General features: G+C 42.6%; 1 protein-coding gene and 1 long non-coding RNA gene across 3 annotated transcripts in view; both read left to right on the top strand.

The window, feature by feature from the left end:
* CDH4 (cadherin 4) overlaps positions 1-20522 on the top strand; it is a 417925-nt gene that overhangs the window by 273766 nt on the left and 123637 nt on the right. The window lies entirely within an intron of this gene.
* Positions 16162-16704, top strand: LOC135282345 (uncharacterized). The gene is made up of 3 exons (XR_010348563.1): positions 16162-16233; positions 16362-16483; positions 16623-16704. It is a non-coding gene; the product is annotated as an uncharacterized LOC135282345 (long non-coding RNA).

The raw sequence follows: 20522 nt of genomic DNA, 5'->3' as shown, positions 1-20522 counted from the left end.
AGAGAAGTGGGGCTGATTCCTTTCATTTATTTATCTTAGATATTCTCTGTGCTTCTTGCCTTCTCGAAGAGCTGTTCCTTTCCTTCTGTGAAGCCACAGATGCAACACATCCTGTCTTCCTCCATGCAGCCAAGTGCTTTTCCCTTTGGGCTGGTGACAAGTCACTTATTTCCTCCATATAGCTAAGGAAAAAAAGAACAATCACATATGCAACCATTACAGAAATGTTTTTCTGGAAACTCTCAATCCATATCTCCATAAGACATGTCCTCATTCTCTATAATTTTTAAGCAAAAGGCTGTGTAATAGCTGTCTCTGTGCTGCCTGTGTGCCAGCCTGCAGTTCCTGCCTATCCTAATCCCATATGGGAAGAAGGCTTGAACATATATGCTAGGAAGGGTTATGAAATTCTGCTTGATTTTCTGCTCTCGTTTTTATTCTTCAATTGATTAAGCAGCTGCTAAAATGAGCCTTCCATTGGAGGAGTTCCATAATGCCCTCCCCTCTAGAGCAATACTGCAGCCTATATTACATACCTCCCTTCTTTGTGTCTTCATATTTCCAGTTCCTGTCTCCTGTTCCACCTTTTCAGGTCTTGCTTTCATATTTTTGTTTTTGCTGTATTGCGTTCCCATCTTTCCACACGTTTTCTCTGTCTCAGGTGGTCCCTGTGACAATTTCAGTCACAATCCCTGAAAACTGTGAAGTTGGCTGAATTCTTGTCTGTCTGTAGTTCTTGTACCATCAGTTCCAAACCTTTCTTCTCAGTTGGAAATATTTTTTTAAAAATAAAAAAATCCACAAACACCTCGACTCGTGGTGTCTCCAGAAATTGAGAATGTAAATACAGAGCAATCTGTGATGAAACCTGGAGCATTCCCACCGTCATCCCTCCATGGATTTATGTACCAGTTAAATGTGTTTTCCTGCAGGACAGTGTGGGTGGAAGTGTGGACATTTCACAACCGAGGGTGTTGCTTTAAGGGCTGAATCAAAGTGTGGGAGATTTCATTAATCTTTTCCATTCAGTTTTTCTGATTGAGCTTTTTTTATTTATAATTATATGTCTGTCTGATTGAGAAAGCTATTTATCTGTTCAATGATGAATTATCAAGAAGAAAGGATGGACAGGATGCTTTTAAAGCCTTTCAGCCCCATAGCTGTAGCCACTTATACTGATAGCTTGCACTGGAAAATGGAATGTGAATCAGAGAAAACATGGGAAATAATAGGAGGAAAATTCAGAATCCATTTCTGATGAGTTTATATTAAACCCAAAGATCTTCCACTTCATAGAGAAATTATTTAAGTTTTATGCAGCTTTTGAGATTATGACAAGCTGAACAACTTGTTCTGGCTTGGTGCTCAAGCGCCATATGGTACTACTTCAGCAATTTGATGTGATATTATGAATAAGAGTGCATGAGTAGTGAAATGTTTGGGGTTTTTATATCATATTGGCCTTCTGCAATAGACATTAAAAATGAATTCTGTTTAGAGTAAGGGAAGGGGGAAAAAAAAACCCCAGACCTGCAGGTTTGAATAGCATAATTGCAGCAAGCAAGTGGAAAATGAATCTGTGGTGATTAGGAAGCCAGTTGCTGACAAGATTTCTTGGACAGGTGGGGATCCATGTTCTACAGGCCCTGTTCTCCTTTAGGTTTTCTCTGGTACAATGCTTATATTATCTTTAAGGAAAAATCTTTGTATGCTATTATCTATGTTGAGGGCTAGTGGTTTGCAAATTATTATTATTACACAAGTGGAAATTGACTTTGTATGTAAAAATAAAATCTAAGGCTAAGTTTGTAATCTCAGACAAGTATATAAAACAATAGTCAGCAAAAGATAATGATTAAATCTCAATGTCCCTGTCTGAAGAAGGGCCATCACTTTTCCCTGTGTTTCTTGCCCACTAGTTGTAGGAAGTTGCTTCCTCAAATTTTGCTGCCAAAAGCAGTTCATGGATAGCAGGATGTGACTGCCAGATTTTGGAGGATGAAGTAATGTGGCGATGGAAGGTTTGGTACAGTTCACTGGCAGTGATCTCCCTTAGTGTGTTAGTGTGTACAGAATTCTAAAGATAAAACAAATCCCACCCCTACCAATATATATGTATATTTTTATATATGTGATAGATTTGAACTAATGGTGTGTGTAAATCATACATCTGCTGTGCCCAGAGAGGATGGGACTGGTCCACCAGTACAGGTCTCATGGGAGGAATCTCTGCCTCTGCCTGAGGATTCACTGGAATAACTAGTGGGACTGAACACCTGCCTGGAAAATTTGGCTCAGTTTCTTACTCTGAATTACAGCTACATTAGTAGAATTTTAAGAGACAAATGCTGCTTTGAACACAAACTGTTCATATGGAAAAATGTCTGATTTTTATAGTAATTTTGGGATTTGTCTTGTCTGGATATTTCCCTAAATTTGTTTTTCAAATGCCTTTTGGTTCAGAATGGAGCTTTAGTTTGTAGTGTGGATAGTGCCTCCATTCCACAGAGCTGACTGGTTTTCACTAGCTGCTTTGCATTGTTTTTTTTACCCTGAGAATTTCTTTCTTCTTGTTCTTAATATATTCCCAGTTGGAATTTAGTTTCTGAAAAAAAAAGAAATCTTTCATCGCTGCAGTGATTTTTAGCGGTTGTATCCTTTTATGCATCATTCTCACACAGTGTGAACATTTTAACCTTTTCTTAATTATTAGCGTTTCCATTCCTGCTGTTCATTAATCTGTGCTGGGCAAGGACCATGATGTGTTGCCCAAGGATGCAGCCGTGGAGCTGCTCAGCTCCTGCTCTGTGGAAACCTCAGCCTACAGAGATTTTCATGGAGCATCTACCATTTCGCTTTTGAAGTCTGAACTCAGAACTGATTTATTTATTTTTTAATGGCTAGCTTGACTCACTGTCCTGCTGAGTTATCTGCTTTAGTTATATATGTGAAAACCTTGTATAAATCCAGGCTGCTGCTAACATCTCTCGGACACTAAACAATGCATAGCATATTCTTACACAAGTACACAAAACCAATTATTCCTGATACCTGGTAAAATTTAAAACAAGAAACTGATAGAAATTAAGCAGTAAATTACCCAACAAAGTTAAGGTCCAGCCTCTCTTCCTCTGGCTCCAGTTCTAATTTATAAATGGAATTGTGGCTACATCTGCAGCTTTGCTTACCTGGATTTTCTCCTCAGATGTTTAGTAGTACGTGCTCTCAGACTTCAGTTCTCAACTGAATTGCAGGCACAAATGCTGCTGATGCCAGGGGAGCCTAAATAACTCTGCAAAAGTCAGAAAGGAAATCCAGGGTATATTTGAGAACTGAGCAGGCTCTCCCAAATCCCCCAAGTAATCCCTCCACCTTAGGTTTTTTGCATTTGCTCTGGAGTTGTTAAGATGTTGCTGGTGGTAACTTGAGCTGGTAGATATTTCTGCAAAATCTAGTTTTAAAAATAACATCCAGCCAAACTGAAACTTACTTCAAGTGTTCACATTCCATAATGTTATCAGTAGTATTATACTTCTCATAATCAGCCAAGGCCCTAGATTTCAAAATGTGACTGTATTTTGGCAAAATTAAGATTCTAATATTTATGTAGGTTTTGTTCTTCGTTAATTTTCTGCAGATAAAGCAAAAATCCCGCTTTCTAAATGGCTTTTATTTAGAATACAGTTCAGTGGTGCTTCTGGAATATTGGTTTGTAGTTCTCATATTCATTTAACCCCAGCTTTCCAAGCTATATGTAGTGAAAATATAACCACTTTCCTCTTGGTTAGTATACAGTACTTAGTGTTTTTTAAGTCTAACACTGGGCAAACTGTGCTGGGTTTTATGTTGATGATAAAGCTTTAATTGCACTTCTGAAATCCTCATCATGTGTAAAACAGTACCACTAAGCTAAATGGGAACATCATCCCATAAAAACCAGGCAGCCTGGAGTATGATTAAGAGACAGTAGTTTTTCCTTATTCAGACCAGCATGGTTTCAGTTTTCATACTTTGCTTTCCAACACTTCACCCCTGCTCAGACACGTATTCCCTAGCACCGTCCAAAGATTTCCATGCGGCCTCCTAAACTCAACCCTCTCCCTCCTGCGTGGAAACAGCAAAAAACTGCACAAGAACTCAAACAGTCTTGAATTTCCCCAAGATTCCTCTGCAGCCAGGCCGTGTCTGAGCAGCTTGGTGGCTTGGTGGGTCTGCGGTGCTTTGCGCGCGTTGCCATGTACGGGTGGCAGGAGTGACGAGAAGGTGGCACCACCTGGAGAGAAGGTGGAGATATGGTAGCACCACGTGGAGAGAAGGTAGCACCACCTGGAGAGAAGGTGGCACCATGTGGAGATACGGTGGTACCACGTGGAGAGAAGGAAGTTGGCACCACATGTCCTTTTCAGGGAGGAGCAGTTTGACCCTCGGCTCCTTGTTTCCATGCCTGATGTGGGGAGCTGTGTACATATGGAATGATATCAGCTGTATGGCAGCAAAGCAAAACAGTCTTGAGAATCCTTAGATAGTGGGAAATGGGACGAGGAAGAATGTGAATATTGCTAAAAATCCACTTTCTTCGGCAGGTGCTGAAGCCGCACCTGTCAGTGAGTGCTAACAGGGCTTAGTTCACTTGACTGAGCATTACTCAGGGGAGATTTTGGGCCAAGTTTCCATCCTTGCCAACAGTTTCTTTCTCCACTGTAATTCATTAATTAGCAGCTATACCTGTTTACATAATGAAGTGTCGGAGAGCTTTTATCAGTGTGTTGCCATCTGAAATGTCACAGTGTTCTCTTGATCAGATTAGAAATGTCTGACCAGAAAGTCCCCGGCATTTCAGGGCATTGCATGTGACTCATGAAAGGGAACAGTTAATGGTGGTGACAGTGAAAAAGTCAATCCAGGCACATTTTCTACAGTGTAACTTCCCAATGCTCAAATATTTGAAAGTAAAAAAAATTAGTACTTTCATGCACGCAGTGCATGAGTTTAAACCTATGTTCTCAAATGTTTTAATTCTGTTGCTCAATCATGCTTAGAAATAAAAAACTAGCCCAGACTCCAGCCCTGTTAAAGCCCTAACCAGTTTATAATAAATGTGGAGATGCCAGGATTACCATCCTCAGATGTGGAACACAGCATATGGTACCTAAGTAGCAAAAAACAGCTTGCACTGGGGTCCTGGTAATGAGTTTCTATAGGTATGTACATATAGATTCCTGTAACACTGGTTGGAGAAAGATGCAGAGCTACCATGGAGTATATTTAGATGGGTTTTTACTGTCTCTTCGTCAAGGGCCTGTCTCTGTTGTGATGTGATTGGAGATTAATTTCAGTGAATATTAGTATTTAAAAGGATTTTCCCCTCATCTTTCCCTTAATCCCTTTTTGCTGAATGTATGCTTCATTTCATTCTGTTCTGTGCTGAGATTTGTTGAAAGGGATGGAGAAGAGTTTGTATTTCCCTTTTTGGCAGCCTGAGCTCTATGTGGTTTGTGTGAATTCTTCTTTCAGGAGAGAACATTTAAAGGCAAGAACTCCTCTTTGTGCCTGTGGAAGGGTAAAATCAAGCCTCTCCTACAGCGCGTTTCAAAGCGTTTCACTAGGAAACAAGAGCATTTTGCATTCACATATCCTAACCAGGATTCATTTTGAAGAGGCTTGAAGGCAGTGACAAATAGAGGGATTTTATAATGTGTAACTCGGCTGAACTGCCAGGGTTCTGCAGAGAGGCATCCTTTGTGCAAAGCTAAAAATGTCATAGGCTAGAATGAAGTAATAGCATAAAGTAAATTTCTGAGATTTTCCTTTAAAAATATGCTTCAAGTATTCACAATAGAGCTGTGCTTTTAAAGCAGTCAGACCTGTCCCCTAGAGATTAATTAGTAGTACAATGCTTGATTTTGAAAAGGAGAAGATGGTAAAGGTAGCTGCATTGAAAAACTTGTCAAATGTCTTGAAAATGTATGGAGAGAATCAGCAGCAAGAACACTGTGCCAGGGAGCAGAAGGATGTCCAGAGACACACAAACCCACTGTGGAGAAGGTGGCATCACCCTGCTGGGTTTAGCACAGGTTCTCTTTGTCACACAGGCTCTGCTCAGCCCCTCCACATCCACTTTGGGACTCTCACATCAGTGACTGCTGTCCTTTCAGTCTGGGGACTGTAGAATCCTCTGGCCATCCCAGCAGAGCTGTAGGGTGAGACACCAAATCCTCCCCGTGCTCCAACCTCTGCCATCCTGAGAAAACAGGGCAGGATCTGATCCCAAAATATGTCACTGTTGAACTTTGCTGTTAGTCTAGAAGGAAGAAACAATATGAAACCAAAGAGCTGAGCTTTGTGAAGGGTTTAACACGCTCTTACAGTGACCTCCTGTGGAACAGAGCAGACACCTTGGTGCCCTGCACTGGGGCAGTGACACTGTTCCTAAAGCCCACAGCCCCTCACATCCTGCACGGCTCTGCCAAAGACTCCCACACGTTTCCTTACTCTTCTCAGGCAAGATGTGGATTTCTTTCTAGCTGAATGAACTCTCACCTTCAGAAGAGACATCTCTGATTAGTGTTTCAGAGCCACAGGCTGCTCAGTGTGTGCGAGGCCAGAGCCAGCACTTGCCTTCAGCAGTTCAACTACCCAACCTTGTTCTTTGCATGATGGCTTTAATAAATGTTATATCAGTTTTAATATCATGAGTATTTCATTTACAAGGTGATGATGTGTTTGTAGAGCATGCAATGCATTTCATTTAGCAGTTACATGCACTGAGGGATGCACTGAATAAAATATTACTTTAAAATTAGATGATTTCTTTAATTCTATATACAGGCTCTCTGGGTTAATACATATTGCATCTAACTCAAGCGGTGATGTAGCTTCTGTAACCCACTTCTTCATGCATTGTAATTCTTTCCATTGTGTTGTCCAGTGAATTTTATGAGTATTATTTGTTAATATGTTCATTTTATTTGAATAAGAAAGCAAGTCATTCCAGTGCAGTGACTGATCATGCTGTGAAATTAGATTTTGAGAGCAGCCTGTAAAGGGAAATAGTCTGTTTGCTTTTTTAGGGATCTCTTTCCCCTGTGGTGTTGGCTGTGCCTTTGTGAGAGTGTCTGTAGTGCTAGAGCCACTCCAGGGGAGAGGTGCAGCAGCAGCTACTCCAAAGCAGCTCCCAGCCATGGCTGGGAACGTGTGGCCTGAGAAGAAACAGGAACCCCTGTGCAGGAGCCACTGCCCCAAGAGAGAGGCGTGGGGACAAGGCAGGGCACACCTCAGATCACCCAGGACAGGTGAGTTCTTGGAGCAGAGCTGGCCAGAGGCAGGGCAGGGGCAGGCACAGGGTTCCCTCTTTGCATGAGTGGAGCTGGGGACATGTCCTCCTGCTGCCAGAGGCTACAAGGGCTCTTCCAGAGTGGCTCCAGCCTGCCCACAGCGTGCCATGCATCACTCCAGCAGCCTTGCACGTTGAGCATGCACTGAATTGTCAGCCAGCTGAGGGTTTCCCTTTTATCTTCTGCCTTCTGCCTTGTTTGAGAGAGTAGAAAGACAAATTAAGGCATTCAGCCTCCGTGCTACATGAGTCACTCATCTTGAGTCACTTGTGGAGGAAAAAACCCATTCTGGGCTTTTTGGGGCTGTGCTGCTGAAGGAGTCCACAAGACCTCTCAAGTACCTCCAGGCACAGTTTCTAAGCCCTTGAAAGTTTCATTGCAATGTTGTTTGATACGTTATCCAACAGAATAAAATATTTCCAGTTAATGTTTTAAACATGTGCAGCTCTAAGCATCAAGTGCAGAGAGGCCAGCAGTGAGCAGAGATGAGAGCCTGCATTTCAGCCTGCTCCTGCATCACACTTAGCACTGAGGAACTGCTGGAAATTGCAGTCCCCTTGTTTGCTGCTATCATGGAGGGGGAAAAGAGGAAAGGGGTGGGAAGGAAAAGCTTTTTGGGAGCTGGAGCCACCTGCCTTGTGCATATTTCTGGGTACAAAAGGGAAAGAGATGATTCAGCTGCCGTGCAATTAATGTTTTGCTGGCATGAAGTCAAGACGATCAGAACAGTGGATTCAACCTGCAGGTTCTATTTCATCAGTTTCACATCCAGAAAATGTCTTTCCCTCCATAAAATCCTGATTATTGTGCAGAGAGATGACACCCAAGCCCAGCATGGACTCTGGGAGGCAAATGACTGTGATTGGGGTAGGGCATCAGATCTGAAGGCAAGGTCTGGGTCCCTTTCTCACCTGTGGCTGGGTCTGTGCCGAACTGAAAACTGGGAGGGAGGTTCTCAGGGCTATGGTCTCGCTGAGTTAACTGTCCAGCTAAGCCTCAAAGATTTTTTCGTTTTTGTTATAATTCACTGGGGGAATCCAGCAGGGCTCCACAAGCTGAAGCCATCCCCACTGTGTCCTGGAGCTCCTTCTGTAGCCCAGAAGGTGCCTAAAGGCTCGTCTTGGCAAGGTGACAGCATCTCAGATTGCAAACACAAAAACTTTATCTGAATAGTAGTAGATTGGCACGAGCAGATGATGCTTCTTCATGTCCTTGTAGCGTGATTTCTGCTGCAGTGTGAATGTGCACATGAGCAGCAGCAGGTGTTCAGCAAGAGCCAAGCAGATCCTTGGTTTCTTTGTAAATTGGCCTTGGCTGATGGAGTGAAAAGAGAGAGGAGGGAGCCAGGAGGGTGTTTAACCCTTTAGCTGGAAAGTTGACCTCAGTGAAGCCATGAAGAAGTTGCGTCTTCCCATAATTGCATTATTTATATTCTGAGGGATTTCTCATTTTCCTTGTATTTAAATGAGGTAGAACTTGACTTTTCTTCCCCCATTCAATTTTCATCCTTTTTTTCTGGGCAGGACTGCTTATCTAATCAGCCACTAGTGTTTTCTCTGACAGTCTCGCAGCTGTAGTGACACTCAGTCTCAGTCACATCAAACAAGCAAATGACTTTCATTCACAGCACCTTTTGTCTGATCAAATAGGTAATTACTACGTGAAATTAAAGGCTTTAACAAAAAAGTTCTTTATTGTTCCTGACTGACAGAAGCAATACAAAGAGAAAGTGCTGTGATTCAAATGCCATGGTGACACCAGCCCCATCGTGGAAGCAATCAAAGGCATTACTTATACACTCCAGTGAGAATACAAACCAGGCAGAGGCAGACTGACAGACTGCCTTTAATCTTTCCTACCCCCCACAACTCTTCCTTTTTTTTAAAAAAAAAAAAAAAGAGAATATCATTTTATGCAAATAGTAAATATGACAGGAAGATCCAGATATTTGAAATGTATTTGGAGGATCAGTGCAGTTCCCATCATCAGTAAGTAGGGTGCTGTCTTTGATTGCCAAGTGACATCAGGCTAATTCATGCCGTGGCTTTTGGGACTAGTGATCTAGATTTCCTTGAAGCAGAAAACAAAACAAAGGCAGTTCTTTGAAAATGAAGAATTTCAACATTTATCTTCAGCATCTCCTGTTAAAGCCAGCATTTCATCCTCTGTTCTCCTGCTCTGTCCTTCAATCACTTCTTCTCTCTGCTGGTGAGCATCATTCTCTGCTCTTTGCATTTTACCTCTGGGAGAAGTAGGTTTGCCACCAAGGTGCTTTCAATCCAGTTTTCACTGGACTGATGATAGAAAATGGCACGGATACAGGTTCTCAGAAAGCTTTTCTTTAATGAGGGCCACAGGGTTACTGCAGTGAGCAGAACTAATCGGGGAGCCTGGTTCTGAGCATCAGCCTGCGCAAGGGAGGGGAAGAGAAAGGTAAACATCAAGTAAATATTCCTGTTTGTCTATCAGTTATTAGTGGCACAGAGCTTCCAGGAACTGAGTCAAGGTCATGTTTGAGCCGGTATCTGTGACAAGAGATTGCAGGTCTGAATTATGCCAGCAGGGAAATACAGTATATTTGCTCTCACCTTCAGCAGGTTGTAGGCCAAGTGGGTAATCTGCTTTTTTTACAAACTTTCAGGGTAATCTGCTTGTTTTTCACCTTAGTGCATTCCCAGGAAACTTAAATTTCTGGAGGTGGTTTTATGTTGGAGCAGGTGATGTGCTGAGGTCAGTACCCCACAGAGATGTTCCCATGAGGGCACCCATGGGTTCTGTGCAGCTGCTCAGGTACCTGTGCTGAGTCAGACAGTAATCACAGAGCTGCTCCACTAAAATTAGTCACAGAGCTGTGAATTAACCTGACACACTCCCTGAACCCAGACATTTACAAATATGTAAGGAATACTAACAGCAATGTACTGTGAGAGTGTAATCTCTCCCTGCTCTATGTGCCAAGGCAGAAGATGTGCTTTGTACCCGTGCTGGAAACATCTGATGAAGTTCTAGAGGTGAAGTGACAGCACAGCCAAAGATTCTCATCAGCAATCACAGATTTTGGAAAGAACAGGTTCCCCTCACCTGCAGGAGTAGCACAGAGTGAGCTGAAAGCCAGCCCTGTACAGGACCAGCAGGAATTGCTGACCACAGACCACTTTGGATCAAACTGTGGGTCATAAATCCAGCTGGTTCACAGACTCATTTGCCATTCTCCGAGCCTGCATCTTCCCTGCCCTCCGCTCTCCACCGCAGTGTCCCCACTGAGCACGGCTGAGTGGAGTTTTGTTAGAAGCAGGGCTGCTTGTGGAAGATCAAACAGCAATTGTAGCCAAAAATAGGATTTTTCCTCATCTGCCTCTAGCTAGGAATAGGAGACAAATCCTTTCTCCGCGGCCTGTGCTGTACATGAGGTTATTCATTAGGACTAGTCAGGAGCTAAATTAGAGCACAGCTGCCACTCCTTGGGTAGTTCATCATGCAGAGCAGACCACTTTGTATCTCCCACCACTGCGGGGGAGTCAAATGCACCTCCAGAGGCTGTTTTTAACCTACACATCACCAGACGGTTTGAGCACAGATTGCTTGAGGGGTGGAGAGCAATCTCTTAGCTCCTGGGGCTGCTCTATCCCAGGAATCCAGCAGCTTGCTCCTGCTGTTCCCAGCAGTCCTGCAGAACAGCCCCGTTTCACTGGGTGAGAGCACAGTTTAGCAGTAGAAGCAAAGTAGGATGTCATTTATATGGTTATATAGGATTTCTTAAGCTTTTGAGAGTCGATTCAACCGTCTTGAAAGAACATATGCAAAATATGTGCTTGGCATTGAAATACCTCCAAAGTCTGGGAAGAATTGCAGCCTGTGGATGAGGCTATCTCTATTCTCACATGAGGTTTATGGTAACTGATGTTTAGGAGCTTGGGTATTCCTACCTGTAAACTGAAGCTGCTGCTTTTGCTGATTGACAAAGGCATCAGTGCTGTTTGGAGGTCTATAGGAGAATGTAGGTTAAAAAGCTTAAGGAAAAGATGTCTGGCACACTTCTGAATGAGTATTAGAGGGAAAAAAGTGGTAAGTACCCAAAGCAGAAAACTACAAAAAATGACTTTATAATGTCCATTTGATGGTGGTTTGGGAGTGGAATGAATAGATGAAGAGGCCATAGGGAATACAGACAGCAGCACACTTGGAAGTGGCAGAGCTCCTGTTTGCATGGCTGCTGGTGTCAGAGCCCAGCCCGGTACCAGCAAATGTGCACTCCTGCAAGGGAAGGTTTGATTTCTAACCTTAAAGATACAATCTGTTTTCTTGGATTTGTTTCAAACTCTGCAGTGCCAGCTGCATAAAATACCACTAAGCTTTTGCACAGAGACATTTATAATCACTTTACCCTGTAGCAGGAAAAAACGTCTCCATTTAGACACTCATTCTGAGTTCATGCACACATTAAGGACAAACTTTAGATCTTAATGAGGTTTAGGAGAGTTTTTTCCCCCCTTTAGTTCTGTTTTCTGTTCTCTTATAGATCATACTATATTTCAGAGCATTAGGAAGAGAGATGCTGAATCTTTAATGTGATGTGAAACAAAAGAAAAAGTCTGAACTGCAACAGAGATGAACTTCAACAGTGTAATCTCTTTAAATCCTGATCCAGCTCTCACTGAAGTCAATGGAAAGGCTTCAATTGATTTCAGTTTCTAAAGCTCAGTGGGTTATGTTGGTTTTTGTCATGTTAGTTTAACAACTTGCACTTCCTTCTTTGGAATTCTCTTCTGGTACGTTCATAAATATAAAAGCCTTCCAAAAGCCACTTAATACACTCAGATTCTGGTGGTTGTGCTTAGTGCTGGCTGGAGGTAGTGGCTTACAAAGAAAGGGTTAAATGGCTTACAAAGAAAGGGTTCTCTGCATTTCCAGTTCTCTCCTGGATCATTTTATCCCACCAGCCAGTTTTCCATGCATCTTTGGGGGTGTGGCTGTGCCAAGAGCACTGCCAGTCTCAGCTCAGGTGGCTCAGAGGTCTCCACAGGACATGCCATGGTGGGTGTGCTCAGGCTGACCCTGTTCCTGTGTCCTGATGCAGCCCCCTTTTCCCAGGAACAGGCTGCTGCTGGATCTCTGCATCCTTGGTTCCACCACAGCAAGGGTTTCCCAAGCTTCTGAATTTGTGTTTGCTTCGTAATGGGACGATAACAAACCACTTCAAATCATTTTAGTTTGGGGAAGCCAAGTTGGGTGCAAGTATTAATTTTTTCAGGCAGACAGTCAAGTTGTTCAGGGATTTTTTTGTTAGATTGGATTTTCTTGTCTCTCTGGCAAGAAGTGACTAAAGAGCTCAATACTGTGGACACTTTCCTGTGAGCAAAATGCTGTAACTGTGGAATATTTTCATTTCACTAAAGCTCATCTTTCAGCAAAGAGACCAATTGTGAAAAGCATGTTTATAGTTTTGTCTTAAAGTGCAGATCTCGTCCATTCTATTAGACTATCTGGAGCATGAACATAAATATTAACAAAAGGTTCTGTATAATTCAATATTTACTTGTCAGCCTGTGCCCCCTTGCCCAACATTCATAGCTAGATACCAAAAGTTTAGGGTTTTTTTCTTTTAGAATTTTGTACTTCAGACCTGAGAAGCTTGCTTTGATTATTAAAAAATACATATCTCAAACCTTTATTTGCATCTGAGCATTTTGGCTATTTCTTTGTGTGCCTGGTTGGCTTTGATTCATCCTAAGTGTTTGCAAGCAAGAAGAGAATAAAGAATGTGAACAAAAGGCTTTTAAGGATATATCCAGCTGGAAAGCAACCTGGAAGTCATGACCATGAAGAAAAAACCTAGTGCAGTAGCTTTTATGTATGCTGCCTTTTGCTTCTGCACATCTTCTTATCTCAAATGTGATTTTTCATTGTGCTTCATGACAGATTTTACCATTGATGGTAGAAATAGAAAAGTTACAGACCTGACACTTGTGTGCTGAAGTTAAGATCTGAATGAAAAGGGTGTTCACCCCTAATGCTGTACCATGACAATCTCACTAAGTATGACTATATCTGGTTTATTTACCAATGAGCCTTTTCAAATAAAAACAGTTCTTTCTGGTATTCATAAGACAATTCATGTCAAATAATATCCAGTTAGAACTGTTTGAAAATTGCTGCTGATTTCACTAGTCTTAGAGCAGTTGTAGGATTGGAAAATCGCTGGAATTTGCTGTTAGGGTTGTACAAAAACTATGTTCTTATTGAACATAAGGGAACATTTGGTAAAATAAATAGGTTATGAGGATGTGTTAGTGTGCTGTGCAATGCTAAATAGTAGACATTAACTTCTCAGCTGCCATGTGGACGTGTGGTTTTTGTTCTTGTGTGCCCTCGTGTACAGGGGGGTTTAACTGGTGGATGGATTTGGCTGCCTGAGCATGCAGTGTTGTTGTTTGTGATGCACAGTGATGGGTCACAGAGAGCAAACAGAGAGCATGGAAAACCACGTGGCCACATTTTATTCCTGCACAGGTTAAAGTGCACAAAGCACAAGGCTGTAAAAATGTATTATCTTAATCTCTGGGAATGTAATCTTGACTCTGCCACTTATGTCCATTTGGTTTTTCATGCAGATGACTTCAACCTCTTGGTCAGTTTCCCCCATAGAAGGATAATTCATGCTGTTGGAAAATAATTTTAGATTTGGCTAAAGAATAAATCTCTTAAGCATTTTTTTTCCCCTTCCCAAACGAATTCCTGCTAATTCCTGTAAGGATAATAATAAAGCAGAGCCAGCTCAGGGCTTCCCAAGACTGTGAGTGGATTCAAGAAGCTGGTTGCTCACACCAGAGGACAGAGGATGGAGCTGGGATGAGGATGGAGAGCCCTGGAGGTGGTGAGCTGTGGCCCTGCAGGGAGAGATGGATGTGAGTGGAAGTGCCTGTCCTGGGCTTTGGCACTACCATTGTGCAGTTCTGTTTTTTCAGTCTCTGCTATGGTAGCAGTGGTTGGTTTTCCAGGGCTTAGAAACCCCTGAATGAGGCCAGAGGGAGCAGAGTTGATTTTGTCACAGCCTCCCAAACCACTTCCCCACACAGCAGCCTTTGCTCAGAGCCAACCCTGTGTAAAACTGTCACAGGAATTTCATCTCCTCACTTATAATGCAAATACAGAGCAGCTCAGCTGCCCAAAGTGGATCTTTTTTAGATTGCCCAGGTGTTCCAGAGAGGAAAACATGGACTGGTATGTACACTTGGCATTACCATCAGTTCCAGCAAAGCTGGCCTCTGTGGGATCTGTACCAAGTGCTGTGTTTTGCTCAAATGTCCAGCTTGGAGCTGAGCCTTGTGTGATCCCAGCACCACAGAATGGGTTCAGCTGAGCAGGCAGTGCCAGGGAGGAACCCAGGAGCACCAAGGTCAGCTCAGACCTGAGCTCTGCCTGAAATACCAACAGCTCAGAGGTGATCCTGGAGCAACATCCTCAGTTTAGAGCTGAGCAGAGAAGCTGTTTGCTGGTCAAAGAAAGAAAAGTGGGATAAAAAAGTGTTATTTCCTGAGAGAGAGGAAAGCTTGCCAGGGTTGTGCTGTGGCCACCAAGTCCCCCACAGTGCTGGTCTGGGAATGCTTGCACTTACAGGTAATCAGTCCTTGTATGCTGGGAAATATCTCCTGCCTGACTAATTATTCAGATGTGAAATGGCTGAATTAAAGAAGGATGTGAACATGCTGCTTCTCCTGTGTCACGAGAGAGCAGGATTATTCCTCTGTGCCTGCTCACTGGAGGAAATGGCAGTGGTGGTTTTGGGGTGACCTCCTGGCCATGGAGCATTTCTGTCCAAGTGGGAATCTTGCAGAAAGGGAACAGTGTGCTTCTTGCAAGGCACATGAAAAGCAAAGCCCTGTAACTCTGAATGTGGGCTGTAGTCACTCAAATCTTGTTTAGAAAGGGCATAATATCTTTGCCAAACACATTTGCAGTGTTGAAGCTGCTCATAATTACGACCTTCATGAATTTATAACACTGTATGCTCCAGCAATGGAAAAGGCTCCTACACTTGAGCGATGAGATTTTGATAAAATAGGATTTAAATATTCTATTAGCAGAAATGTTATATTAAATGATGAGGAGGCATTCAAATACTGCCTGACTTTCACCATGTGACTGTGAACTACATTATGCCTGGGTCAATTAGGCTATTTTAAACCCGTGGCTTTCTTGCATTAATCCTTTTCACAGAAAGCCAGTGTTCCCTGTGAATTTCACCATTTCTCTCCTCTGGTCTCCCCCTAGTACCCAGCACTGTCTCCTTCCACATCCAGCAAGCTCTGCTATTTTCCCTCCTTCTCTACTATGATATGAGCTGCAGTGCATGAGCACTGGGAATGGGGTTAACCTTGATCCAACTTGAAATAGGTTCCTCCAGCTCCTGCTCAGATCTCCCTGCTCACTCCAGCTGCCCCAAAATTAAGCTGTGTCACATTTGTCATAACCCCTGCCCAGCTCACATGTGGCAGGGCAGGAGCCCAGGGAGCTTGGACACAGGATGCTGCTCTTGGGGGTGTCAGAGGTGCTGGCACAGCTGGACACTGGGGCAGATGGCAGCTTTGTGCACACCTTGTAGCAGGCTGGTCACTTCTCAAGGGGGACAGAGAGGGTGGCTGTTCTGAGTGTTTTCTGTATTGTGTCAGAAAGCTCAAGAGAGATCAAATGGGAGCGTGTGGTGAGATGGGCTGGGAATTTACTGCACCCTCATTATTTGCACGCAGACACTCCTCAAGGAGTATTTCACTGGCAAAGTGGAATGAGCTGTCGCCTGCAGTGACAGTTCTAATGCTAACATCACCCCTGGGAGAGATAGCAGGAAATAGCCAAGGAGGGAGTTGGACATGCTCGTGGATGGGCTCGGGGTGGAGGGGAGGTTTGCCCCAGAATTTATGGCTGATCAGTAGATTGTTGCATTTGAGTTGACTAACATCTCCCTGTGTAGTTTTTTTTTTTTCTTCCCCCTAGTGTTAATGGTCTTTTTCTTTTCTTTTTGTACTCCAGTGGTTTCTAAAGCAAAGCTGGCACAGCTCGAAGTCCCAGGCATGCTGCAATAATTGACATGCTTTGTCAATCTCTCTGCTCTTTCATGACCAAGAGTTGACCCAGTCCCTCTCATATACCAGGTGTTTTCAGGGATTCAGTATTAAGACACAATCACTTTAGTGGATCTAGGAGATAAATCCTGTAATATTAAATTCTTAGTCAAATATTTTGAAATGTGCTGAGGCCACATAATTTATTTTTTTTCCATTTTTCAACAAGAAACCTGCAGGACCTAAAAGATCACTCAATGATCCTCTTCTCAGTGATGTTGTATGGCACAGTTGGCGAGTGTACAAAGGCATTGGATCAGAACCAAGTCAGAATTAAATTTAGGCTCATGGAACTTTGTTCTCCGATTTGATTCTCAAAGCTGCTAATCCTAAATTATCATGAGAAAACATGTTAAAAAAAAAGAGACATAAAGACATCCAGAGCAGCTGAGCTTTCAAATGGAAAGTCAAGTCAGACCTGCTGTCTGCACGCTCTTTACTCACTGGAAATGGGATGTTGTAATTGCCTCCTGATCGGGCCTAATTGTGTTTACCTAAACCTGCAATGATTTTCCCCATTTACAGAAATCTTAAGAAAGCTTCTTCTGTGAGCCATTGCAAGCAAACAAACAGAAAATTGAATAAATCACCCCGCAAAAATCAATTTTGGGGGTGACAATTGTTTCTGATGATTTTTTCACATCTGGCTGTGGTTTGTGGTGTTTTTCAGTGTGAATACCAAAGACTGTGAACCATCCCACAGAAGTCGAGTTTGGATGCCAGCACTGAAAAGCAGAGTTGTAGCTCACTAATGAGATCCAGACAAACAGCAAGGAGAAAAATGCAAATAACACAAAGGAGGAGGAAAAACATGAAAAAATTAGGAAACATTTTCATTATTCTTTCCCCTCTCCTATTGACATCTCAAGTAATTGTCTGGGACAGGCTTTCTGTAGCTCCCACTTAAGAAATAGTTAAAGGTCATGCAGTTTGGCCAGGCAAGATTAGCCATCCTTACAGGCTAATAAAATCAATGTTCAGACAACATCACAGCCTGCATTTAGATGTAGCATATTCCAGATACATCTTTTAGAACAGCCCAGCTGCACAGGGTGCAAATTGATGATGAAAACTTTTCAAAGGTTGTTCCATTCTTACGGGAATGAAAAGAACATTGAGTTTTTCAGTTTGTAGAGCAGCCTGTTTCATTTGATCAGCCTGTTTGCTTGTCTGTCACTGCTTCTAGTTTAAACTTCAAAATCCCATGCAGGACAAATAATAATAAAGTAAATAAATTATATATCCAAGCAACAACAACAAAGCCCTCTTAAATTACTAATCCTGGACTCTTTATTTGTGTGAGTGGTCATGAACAGACAGCAGCACTAAATATTAGGTTTTGTCCCCATTAACATCTCAATGTGTAATTATTATTGTTAGTATTGCAGCAAACAAGAAATGTCAGCCCTGTTGCTAAAAATAAGAAGGTTGCCAGTAGGTCTCCTGAAAGTTCAAACATTTCATTAAATGGTTTTATGTTAGGTATGTAACTATGCTGGTGATAATATAGTGTAATGGTAATATAATAGAAGCTACAAATAACGTTTTATGACTGTTTTGTTCTCTATACTGTATGTCTAAATGGTTTCCCTTACAAGCCAAGCAGAAGGTGTTTTATAACGGTGTCTTAAAACCTCCTAATTAGCAGCAGTTTTAAGATACACACTTCTTGGCAATCTTTTGGGGATCGATCGAGAATAACTGTAGCAGACTTTAAATCTTCTGCCTGGAAAGATTATCCTAATTCTTTTTCTAATTCCCCTGTCCCAAGGCACCATGGCTGGAGATTTCTGAACAAAACAGTGTCGTGCTGGCTCTGCTGGCATGTAGGTCAGGCACTCGAGAGCCACCGTTAGCCTGTGCTGTGCTTTGAGGGGGAAAATTTCATCAAACCCATTTTCTTATCACACCCCAGAAGCTGTTGGAGCCCCACATTTAACCACACAATTAAAAAGTTTTTACAATACGTGGCACTCCAGTTCTTTGGTGATACCTTATTTCCTCCAGAAGAAAAATCTCACCATATATTCACATTCCATGGGGTCTTTTGGCTCTCTGAGTTATCCTCTGTCCTCAAAATGGATCATTAATATGATCGCGTGCATTTACAGAGGCAGCAGAGCTATAGATGGAACTCATTTTAGGATGGCATTTTAGTCATTGTTTTCTAAAGCACTGTTTTGCCATGGTTTAGTACTCATGTATCAGTTATACAAGGGTCATATTTGATGTTCTCAGTGTTTCTTTTCCTCATTTCTGTGCTGGTTGGTATAATTTATATGAATGCTTTAACACCCCCCCTTTTGTGGTCTACTTGTAATGTACATATAATTACCAGCGATCTTCCAGGTTTTTTTGGCTGTGTGGAAGTGTTTTAAAATCTATTTCAGTCCTTCCAGTGGATATGTACCCACACACATGCACACACATTTTGGGAGCATGGTTATTTGGGCTTTCTAACATTCTGTGCCTCCCTGATAACGCCTTCTCAAGAAGTGAACAAAATGTCTTGGAGATAACAGTATTCTGCAGCACAATGTACAGAAGGGAAGGTTGGTTTTTATTCTTGCTAGGCTGGCAGGCTGTCTCAAAGGAGACAGGCTAATTTGAATGGGGTTCAGGTTGCTGTAGCCGAAGTTTTTCTGTAGTCCCTGAAATTATGTTTTTAAGTTTACTGGCAGCTGCAAGTTCTCATCCTGATGTGCAGGTGAGCCATCCTTAGTAAAGAATAAACCTGCAGGATTCAGACAACTCCATCACTTAAGGATGCAGAGATGGAGGAGTATCTGCAAATGCATCACACTGTGCAGTGAATCAGTTCTCTAAAGCAAGCAGCAAAATGTAAATAAAATACTTAATTTTTGGTGTGTCCTCAAAGACTCCCATTGGCTTCAGTAGATTTGGTATTGGTACATTTTAACAGTGTCATTGGGAGCTTGTGTGCTGCAGGCTGTGCTTCTAAAACTCAGGGTCTGCTTGTGAAAATCGGATTCACAACATTCAGGCAGTCAAATCTCTTCAGTTTCCTCCTACTTAAAAAAAAAAAGGCTTAAAAATGAAGGAATTGGTGTCCTTCAGAATCTGCTTTCAGCCCTAGTTTATAGAGGATCAATATACAAATGTTGGAGCTCTATTTCTGTGTTTCAGGGCTACTCATTTCTTCAGCTGATAGTACATCAGCCTTTAATCCCCCCAAGTGGCTTTCACTGCTGCATAAACTGCCAAATTTGCATTTGTTTTGAAGAGTTTGTTTGCGCACAGAGGTTTCAAAAGCTCGGATATCAAAATGTAGCCACTGGTCTCTAGATATTTTGAATCCTGTAGTTTGTTATTCCACTATGGAGACTAATAAGAAGCTGACTTCATTTGCAGTATAGTGAGCAGTTCCCATAAAGACCCCGAGCTCCGAGGAGCGATGCCACGGCCAGCACATCCGCATTGCCTGCTGGGGCTCTCCAGGAGAGAGAGCAGTCCAAGCCTCTGAGCTGCCCCACTGGGCTCTCCCCCTCCCTCCTGTTATTTTCCTTCTTTTAAAAAGGCATTTGCAAGCAACATCTGTCCTCCGAGCACGGCTGAGAAACGCGCACCTGTACGGAAACAGGAGACAGATGAATGGTCATGTCTCGCTTCTTCTGCAAAACAAATGTTGGCCATCAGGACCATCAAGTTGCTGTGGACACTCCCTGGAGTACACGTTCTCTAAAACCACGCAAAATCTGCTTGGCAGTTTGTGAAATATGTCATCTGCTTTCCATATGTTTCCTTTCCAAATTCACGGCGATGTCAGAAAATATAAAGTTGCTTCCCCACGCAAAGGGTGCAGGTCCCCCGGTGAAATTCCCTTCCCAGCATGGCCTGAATTTGCACTTTTCCACAAAAAACCTTGGGTTTTAAATGGATGTGGGGCTGTGGGCTGTTGTTTTAATGCGCATTATAACTGTTGCAGAGAGAACATGTTGTACATCACTGCATTGCATCTTGGGGTGGTCTGATTTACATCCCATGCTTGATTTTTTTATGACAAAACCAAGACACCTTTAGGAGGGGAACTCTGTGCCCTCCCTGTGAA

This window comes from Passer domesticus, chromosome 16 (assembly GCF_036417665.1).
Source record: "Passer domesticus isolate bPasDom1 chromosome 16, bPasDom1.hap1, whole genome shotgun sequence".
Lineage (NCBI taxonomy): Eukaryota > Metazoa > Chordata > Aves > Passeriformes > Passeridae > Passer > Passer domesticus.
Note: the sequence above shows the minus strand (reverse complement) of the source record. Positions and strands in the feature narration are given on the sequence as shown.